This window comes from Lactuca virosa, chromosome 5 (genome assembly GCF_052849685.1).
Source record: "Lactuca virosa cultivar CGN04683 chromosome 5, Lactuca_virosa_CGN04683_v6, whole genome shotgun sequence".
In the NCBI taxonomy this organism is placed as follows: Eukaryota; Viridiplantae; Streptophyta; class Magnoliopsida; order Asterales; family Asteraceae; genus Lactuca; species Lactuca virosa.
In genome coordinates, this window is record NC_136430.1 from 231,420,376 (window position 1) to 231,430,565 (window position 10,190).

General features: G+C 34.1%; 1 long non-coding RNA gene across 1 annotated transcript; it reads right to left on the reverse strand.

The window, feature by feature from the left end:
- Positions 1-7,520: 7,520 nt before the first annotated feature.
- LOC145115400 (uncharacterized) lies at positions 7,521-9,747 on the reverse strand. Its single transcript, XR_013711543.1, has 2 exons — positions 9,626-9,747; positions 7,521-9,213 (listed from the first exon to the last, which is right to left on the reverse strand). It is a non-coding gene; the product is annotated as an uncharacterized LOC145115400 (long non-coding RNA).
- Between the last annotated feature and the right edge of the window lie 443 nt (positions 9,748-10,190).

Genomic DNA, 10,190 nt, shown 5'->3' on the forward strand with positions numbered 1-10,190 from the left:
CACCTATACGCGAGACCCTTTTTAGAATTGTAACACTATGCACGTCATTCAGGAGCTTCTTCTCGTCACCTGCTTGCTTGTCTTCTTCAAGCTTCCCTCAATGGTACATCAGGGTGACTACACACCTAGAGTCCAATAAACGACACCGTTTCCTGATGAGAGGTGTCTGCCTGCTTACTTCTGGTGACTTGAAGGTTAATTTTTTTCTTGACGGTCACGTTTCCCCCAAAGCAGCTTGCCACCACGTATATAATTTGAAGCGCCTATGCAACATGCCTTACTCCCTCTAATTCCATTTGTCAAGTCACCCTTTATTAAAAGCTTCACTCTTCACCTACCTCCTCTTTGCCGCCTCAAATAGCCGACTCATTTCTGTTTTCCCTTAAATAGCTTACTCACCTGTAAATACGAGTTTGGATTCCCCTTACTACTGGTCATCTGACTTTGCTTGGCCGAAAAATCAGAAGAAAAAGAAACGCCGTCTCAAGAGGAACACAATACAGAGTTAAAAGGTTTTTTTCTTCTATTTCGGGAATATTAATTGCTACCCCACAGGTCGTCCATCGAAGAAAAGGGTAAGCTGGTTACTTGCCTCCTTAATCACTCTTCTGTCATCCGAAGGTAAGCTACCTGACAGCCTGCTTAAACTCCCGTTAGCTCTACATCGATATACCACACTTGGGTTCAAAAAAACGGCGTCGTTCGGCGCTGCCTAGCTGCTTGCTTCTGGTCATCCTGACCTCACGTTGTCGCAGAAGACTTCATGGTGGGTTTTCCTTCTTGGCGGCAACGTTTCCCCCAAAGCTGCTTGCCACCTCTGGATCCCCGTTTCTCGCCACCCCTCCTTCATTTAGGCTAATTCACCTTCTCAATTTATCTCTTTATGGCACGCGTCTTACACATGGGTGAGACACGAGACCTCCTAGCTACCCACCTTTATGAAATTCAAGGTCTTGTTATTTTTTGGTTCAATTACCGTCCATCGTTAACCCTAAATTTCTGGTGAAGTATCTCCTTCTTTGTTTGAAGGGTTCCTCATGGCTATCGTCAGGGTCCGCTGATGCCTCCAGCTTCCTCTTTTGCTTCACTATGGTTGTTATCACGGACAGTGTCCTTTGCCGCCTCAAACCTTCTTGAAGAGAAGGCATTCAAGGATGGCTATCATCAGGGTTTGGTTTAGTGTTTTTTTTGGTTATTGGCACTCGAAGAAATGTATACTTTCTATTACTTTTTTTTGTCTTAACTCATTTAAATTCGGTTTCTAGGTTTAGGAAAAAGTTGCAAGAACAGGAGCCATGTATTGAGGTCAAATTAAAGGGTGTAGGTATAACAACTGATCCATATACTGGTGTTGTGTGTTCTACCTCCATTTCATCCAGACACACATCGATCTCCATGAAGATCTCCCCCAGGTTCTCTTATATCTCAATTTTGATATTATTTGGTCTTTCTTTTCTTTTGCTTTTGAGTTATTTTGATTTTCTATTGTCTCAGTCTCCCCTGTTTTCTTTTGGTCATCTCCTCTCTCAAATTCCTACCGTTCTCCATGAAATTGATTTAATTTGTTTCCAATTCAGTCCCTTGTGTTTTTCATAGATATTAATTTGAAACTCATATCAAAATTTGCAAAAATCCTAATCTAATAAATACCTCATATTTGAAAAGAGTAGCTAGATAGTTACAGACTTACAGGGTCTCTTGTGTTTCCTATTAAGACCAGATACTACCTTATATGATGTGATTCTCAAAATCTTTTAAGAACAAAAATATATTTGAAGAGAACTTCGCCTGATGGATCAGATGACCAATTAAGCTTCTAATTGTACTTAAATTACTATAGAGATTGTGGTTGCTTAGCTTTTTTCACTTCGTGAAGTTAACAAGTTGAAACAGTTTGTAGAGGGATGTCAAGTGTGGTTTGTTGCTCCACATACATAGAAGTAGAGGTATGTACTATGGCCTTGTTCGGTCTTATTTAAACAAAATCATTGCTAAATTGATCAAGATCGTTATGATTTATCAAACTTAACAAGTTTTTTAGTTCTTTATTTTCTTTCGAAGCGCATAATTAATTGAATATGGTTCTACATGAGCATGTTATAAAGTTGTGAGTTGTGACACTTTATTAGAACTTATTGTGAGTTAACTTGACCTCCCTACTCGAATTTAATTTCAATACCTCATATTCAATCCTTGATCTTTAGATAACTCGTGGTTACTTTAAATAGAAATCAAATGAAAAAATTATTTCTATCATTGGTTATGTTTCTCTGTTCTATTTAAAATGCAATCTTTTACAAGATATTGTCAAGGAAAAATACCCATTATATTTATAGCAACAGATAGCCTGATGATTCGGATGATGATGAGATTGTACAATTAAGCATTTTTATACAGTTCAAAGTTTAAAAGCCAAATCACTAATATATACAAGGGCTTAGCAACAAAGAAATTACATAATTTTAACAGGAGATGCATAATTTTAGAGGAATTAAAAAAAATTTATGGAAGAAATTTGAATTCAACTAATACGTTTACAAAAATGATGATTACTTTGCAACTAAAAGTTATGTTGATGTATGCATAATTTATAGGATCATTAATCGACTTCAGTAGCTCTAATGGCAGTAGTACAGGATCAAGCTGAAGCTCCGTTATGTATACAATTTTATTGCTTACCCTTTTCACTTCTTTCAACACAGAGTTGGATATGGATGTACAAGATTGGATTGCAAGTGTTTAGTAGATGGATGCCATATAATCAAATACAAATCACTTATTGGAAGTTGAGCTCAGAGAACGCATTGAAAATTAACAACCAACTTTGGGTTGGTTGCCAGAGTCATTAAGTAAAAAAAAATATTAATACTTAATTATTTGTTTTACGTATTTTTGACATCAATAATAATATTGTATGATGTGTCAGTTTGCTGAGATTGAGAGGAATCAAAGGATTCATCTGTACACGCTAAAACTTGAAATTCAGTTGTCTAAGGAAACCAAACAAAATGTAACTATCTCAAATGGCTCTGCACTGCTTGTGTAAAGGACATACCCCAATTTTTGGCATAACAATGGATGCCAGCCAGAGGATAGAGGAGAAAACAACGATGTTGGCGATTCTAGGGTTTCTATAAACATGTATATGTCGATAATATTTTGTATTTATATGTATACAAAAAACCCATCTGCAAGCGACCAACTTTAGAGCAGAGTAACAATGACATACATTTGGCACCAACAAATGTTATTACTCATGCACATTTACTTAGGCAACTATTTCAGAAAGGGGAGTAGAGGACTTATGAAGAAACAACTTTATGAGATAGGAAAAACGAGCTACTCGTACAAAAATCACAAAATTAAGATGTAAGTTAGGAACTTCCCTTTTTAATAATTTTTTTAAATACTCATTCTTAATTAACGTTTACTAATTTTAATTACTGTGTCTATGTTTGTGTAATGATTTATATGAGACGAGAGATTGGATGACATCCGTCCAAAAGATTTGCAAAAAAACTGGAATTTGGTCAGATTGTAGCCAATTTCATGTTATGTACACAGTTTTAAAATTCATTCATTTTCTCTTTATTTTTAAGTTTTTAACATTCTCTGATGGAGATTTATTTGATAGAACAACTGTAATAGATAATAGAATCAAACAAGAACGAACAATGTGTAATAAAAATTGGAAATTCTTATTAAAAAAGTAACGTATTTTTATTAGTTGATGAATAACATTCTTATTTTAAGATTCTTATAATCATATCAATCTTTCATGAAATAGATTTTTTGAAACTCCCATAGGATAAAGTGAAAATGAGTCTTGGTAATGGTAAGAGGGGGGAATAGTTAAATCTCAAATACTTAATACTTTTGTTGTCATTGTGTTTATATTCATGCTTTGATTCATGTCATAGATGTAGTACATTACAAATTAATCCCTTAATTTTTTTATTCCAATCCATGTAAACTTTTAGTTTTGTGGTGATTTTTATCTTGAATTACAACTTGCAATCAACGATCCACTGATTTGAAAATCTGGGTATTGGTCCTCCCTGTTCGACCATCAGATAGTAAGGCAAATGACACCTATGGGAGTTTGAACCAAATGGTAAATGTATAAAATGCGTTCGACTTATTTTTTTATTACCTTTTCATCATTCTAATCATTTAACCCATCTTTTTATACCACTTTAGATCGATCAACACTCTACACATATGACCCTGGGAACTCAGAGTGGTGTTGGGTTTTTTTTTCTATCTACCAAGTTTTTTTCTTCAAAAACATTGTGGTATAAATCGTTGTCTATTTTATTTTCAGGGAACACCAATAGAGAAGCATACGAAGCATACAACGTTTCCAACTAAAAATTGCATTGTAGATTCAGGATCCTTGCACAACAGTAAATCATATGTTCAATGTTCATCAGGTTCAAGTTGCTAGCATGCACTGCAAGTTACAATTTCGTTGTCTAGGCTTCTGAAAATGTGAACATCATTTTATATGCGTTTTATGTATTAATGGTGAATTTCTTCTTACTTAATATGAAGTTAACTTAATCATGTACCTATCAAGGCATTCTACTCTGAAACCTGTCCAATTATAACATAGAACCTTTGTTTTTTTCCTCCCCTTCAAATATACTCTTGGGCCGTGCTTAGCACGGCCTAAAAACTTCACTAGTATATATATATATATATATATATATATATATATATATATATATATATATATATATATATATATATATAAAAGGCGAAATTACATAAATAGTCCTTGTGGTTGACACAATTGATCAACTTTGGTCCTTATGTACAAATTTTGTACATATATGGTCTTTGTAGTTTCAAAATCATGCAAATATAATCCTTTTTGGCTAACAATATTAACTTTTTCAGTTAAGTCCATTGTAAATGACATATTTGCTCTTCCTACCATAGGGACCGTTTATGTACTTTGTTCCAGCCACACGGACCATTTATGTAACGTCATCTAAAATTGATTATTATTTTTATTTAATTTATCTATATTACTATGATTTAGATTTTTTTGACGTATTGTTCGAATATATTATTTAATGTTTTTTTTATATTTTTCGCTAAATTTTTTTATATTTTGTTCGTATAATTTTTTCTAATTTTTTGACATTTTTTTCGAATACATTGGAATTAACTTTTTTGTTTGCAAGTTATTTATTTCTTTTAGACATTGTTTTCAATTAGCCTATATGTTCCGATTAGTCTATCTATATTAATCATATTCAATTTAACATATTTTTTTATATATAGAGAGAAAATGTTTATAAAAAGCTTTATAAAAATAATAAGTATACAACCCTATATGTGTTAAATAGTTATAAATTTGAATTTAAAAAAAATTATAACCATATATATATTAAAAGAATGAAAAAACAGAAAAATATTATTGTAAGCGAATTACGTTACAAATTATGACTATAGTGACCATGAAAGCTTTAACAATTATAAACAAACAAAATGTAAAAAAAATCATTAAAAATATATATTTTAACAAAACTTCAAAAAGGATTATTCAAGCAAAAAGTCATAAGAAATATTAATAAATGTATTAGAATAAAACGTCAAAAAAAAATTAGAAAAAAAACATCATAAATGGTCCGTGTGGTTTAAAAAAAATTCCAGATTTGAAGTTTAGTCCCCGTGGTTTAAAAACATCATAGATGGTCCATGTGCTTTCAAAACTTTTGACGATTAGTCCTTATTGCTAACTCCGTTAAGTTTTTCCGTTAACTAAAGGTCATTTTCGTCATTTCACTACCACAAGGGACCATTTATGATGTTTTCTCTTATTTAAATAAATGAAAAAATGAAATAATATGCAAAGGGCTCTCTCTCTCTCTCTCTCTCTCGTTTCCACTTCTATTTCCATTTTAGATCTGCAGGTGGCCATCTCTTTTTCTCTGCCCCTTGTTCTTAACCTACAATTAAAGGAAAACACACAAACACACCAACAAAATTGCACTTGAAGGAAAAACTTCCCACACACACATTGGAGGCGACAGAGGCGATATATATCATTAAGAAATCCCCATCCGAAACCTGCATCTGGATCTAAAGTTTATCTCGTCGTTTGATCGGATTTTGATCGAAGATTTCACCACCTTCGGTCACTACACTGTCACTATTGCTCACCTTCATCCTAATCCGCATGAGTCTCCTAGCGGCTAACCCAAGTGTCAATTTATAGCACTTCCTCTGATACTTGAACCCATTGATGCACCTCACATACACAGTGGAGCAGAGTGGACTGAACCTGGGATGCAAATACAAGTGCCAAGAACAGGAAGAAGAACTGGAATAGCTTCCATAACTCTTTTTTTCTAGATCTACAACTTGTTTCTTTTCTAGGGTTTTCTCGAAGTGAAGACTGAAGATGGATTATGGTGTTTAAAGCTTGTAAGGTTGTTTCTTTTGGTATGGTGTAATTTTGGTGGTTGTTATCATATTATGCTATTGTAGCATCAATGTGGAACTGAAGCCCTTGCTAATCATGTAGATTCTATGAATAAAATCTAATATAAATTGTTCAATGAGTAAATTTGAGCAATTTGAATACTGAAATCAGTTATAACATGAACCGAATTGCTTGAGACTTTGGGAGGTGGTATATTCTTATCTGCTCCTCTGTTTCTCAAAATAATATTCTATAAAAATGTTTTGAAAACAAAGCCAGGTTGCTGAGAAGGTGTTACAGGTGGAATGAACTGCATGACTAAGCTACAAAGGTCCCTATGTTTCTCCTTGATCTGCAAGGTAAAAGGAAAAAAACAGTTAAAAGTGGGTTAATTTATTTCGTAACTAGGTGTAAGATCCATGTATTACATGGGTTAATTTATAAAAAAATTAAATATAAAGGTCTAAATATTTTATACTTTTGATTTATAAGAAAATAAGAAAAATAATGAATTATTAAAATTGGTTTTTTATCTTTTAAATTTAAATAAATAAACAAAATAAATTAATGAGCTTTAATTTGAAAATTTTGAAATAAAAAGGTAAGTCCAAATTGATATTCAAATATTACTATATTTTTTGTAACTATCACATTAAAGTATTATGTGGAATTTATTAAAATAGAAAAACCCATAAAATGACATGTGGAAAAAAATTAATTCAAAATAACCACAAAATGACATTTGACATATTGAATGAGAGTGTGATATGTGGTAAAGAAAACCTTCAATAGATGTTCACCAATTCCTTCGATTTGTTAACAACTAAAATACCTAATAATTATTGATATGCATATATATTCAATTATTCAACTATTAAGGAAAGAAGTGCAGCTAAGATCGGAGGGTGCATGTGGGAAACTCCTCTCATTTTTTCTCTGTCACGTCATCATTTCCTCCACTTTCCTTTCACTCACCAAAAGTCAGAGAGCGTACGGGAAACTTCCTTCACTTTTTGTTTTTTTAATAAAATTAATTGATTTTGATGATTTATAATTTTTTTTAAATGAATAATTAAACATAAAATTTAATTAAAAATAAAAACCAATTCATTAATTAAAAATAACATTAAAAGATACATAGCAATATTAAAAATTAAAAAGAAAACTACTAGAAAACAACAAATATTAAAAAACCACAACCTAGAAAACATAATTAATATCTAAATTAAAAAAAACCAAAATATGTAATTCGGAATCACCGTCCTCGGCATCAACCTCATCGTCATCGTCGTTCTCATTAACGTCATTCTCGTCATCGGAATCCTCGCTCTCGACGAACATATTCGAATCATCATTTGATTCGTCAAACAAATCATCGTGCCAATACTGTGTCGGCGGTTGCATATGATCCCTGTAAACGTGCTCCACCAAATCAGCACGAAGGGCATGATGATTGTCATGATTGTATAATTCTCTTCTATTTTCCCTATACTCTTGCATACCAACGGCTACTCCTTCGACATTTGGCAAAACTTCGTTTTCGTTGTATCGACATATCGCACTTCCTTCGTCTTCAAGAATCATATTATGCAATATGATGCATGCATACATTACGTGTTGCAACCTTCTCACTTCATATGATCGTGCCCTGACTGCAAGTACATGTAAGCGCCTCTTAAGTACACCAGATGTTCGCTCCACATCCTTCCTAGTTGATTCTTGCGCCTCTTTAAACTTATTTCTTTTTTCTTCGTTAGGACATGTAAACGATTTCAAAAAAAAAAAAAGATAAGGGGGGATATATACCGTCAGTAAGATAGTACTCACACTTATATGCTACCCAATTTTCTTGAAAAGGTACATCATGCGACTTTCCATGGTAGATATCGTTGAATACCGACGACTAGTCTAGAACATTGATGTCGTTGTTTGCACCGGTTGGACCAAAGAATGCATGCCATATCCAAAGATCATGTGATGCGATTGCCTCTAGAACGATCATCGGCTCTCTGTGGTCGCCTCACATGTACTGACCATGCCATGCGTAGGGTCATAATGACCAACCCCAATGCATGCAATCGATACTACCAAGCATTCATGGGAACCCATGCTTGCCTTCATGCACCGTGTACAATTGGTGGACATCGTTGATAGTTGGTCTGCACAAATATCGTTTCCCGTAAACCCAAGTAATAGCTTTGTAGAACTTGTACACACAGTCCTGCACGGTACACTCAGACATCCTAAAATACTCGTCTCATTTGTTTGTGCCCATGATGTATGCTAACTAACGAATTGCGGCCGTGTATTTTTGAATTGGAGAGAAACCTTTTTTTCCTTCTCGCATCCAGTTTCCATTTAAAATATGGAAAACGACCTTCCAAATCGCCAACAATACGTAAGAATAGCTCCTTCCTCATCCGGAACCGGCGTCGAAACTTTTCAGTGTACACGACGTCATCTGCAAGGTAGTCTTCTATAAGACGATTGTCTCCGGCTTCACGATTTCTACGCAAAAACAATTTTCTTATTTCAGGTCGTGGACGTGATGTTTGGCCTCGTAGGTTTTGTAAGTATGCAACGGTCTTCGCCATGACGGAACCGATAAGTCTTCAGATGATGAAGATGATGACATTGTGTGTTAGTGTTTTTTTGGAGAGAGTATGAAGAAATGAGTTAAAAGAGAGGGTGCGGAAACCCCTCCCCCCACCTCCTCCCCGCACCACCATTCTCGCACCGACGATGGGGTGTTCCGACGAGCCGGAAGAGCTCCCGCACTACTTCCCTCGCCCACATTAACATAAAAGTATTAGAGTAAACTCCTAAACTAGAATGCCTAATAATTTTCTAACTATTATCCTCATTATTTATTTATAAATAACTATTATATTTAATAAAACATATATTAGAAGATCAAAATATAAAAATATTTTATTTTGTGTGTCTTTGAACAAATTTAAACAGATATAAAAACAAAGCAAAAATTTGATGGTTAAACCCTAACCGTATAGAAATCATTATATGCTTTTATTAAAATGGAGTTAAAACAAATAGTAAAGAATATATATATAAAAATGATTAACGTTAATGGTATGTTAGGTTTTTTATTAATAACCATAGGGGTAAAAAATGGTAGCAATTATTTTAGAAAACTTTTTTTTTGTCTTTTCTCTATGGAGTTGGACAAACCTTCGATCGTTCCTCCAGAAAACACCACCGACCAGAATTCATGGCCACATCTGTCATCCACACAACGGTGATTGAGATCTATCCTTCCTTCCTCACACCATTACATCGCATCCTGACTCATATTCTTCCTTGGTGTATCTTTTCCGCCTCGAGATCTGGATCTACAATCGATCCAGATATCATCGTAGCTATCGTCAATCGATGTAAAATCTGAATTCCTCCAACAATCCAGGTTTCAATCAGTGAAAACATTAGTAAATGAATACATCACCATTTATGGACAAGGACAAGCAGACCATGGATCTATCGAGTTTGCAAAATAAAATAACGCATATAAAGATTTCATGGATATGAACAATCAACCTCCTCGCGAGGACTAACATCAAGACATCATCGTTGGTGGCAGTGATAAGGCGGATGAGATCCAACCTAGCTATGACTTCCAGCCAATCTGTCTGATCGTATCATCTCAGCCTTCCAATTTTGAATCTAGCAGCAGTAATGGAGCTAGGGTTTTGGCCTCAGCTGAATCTAAGATAAATTTTGGCACACGAGTAAGTCGGTT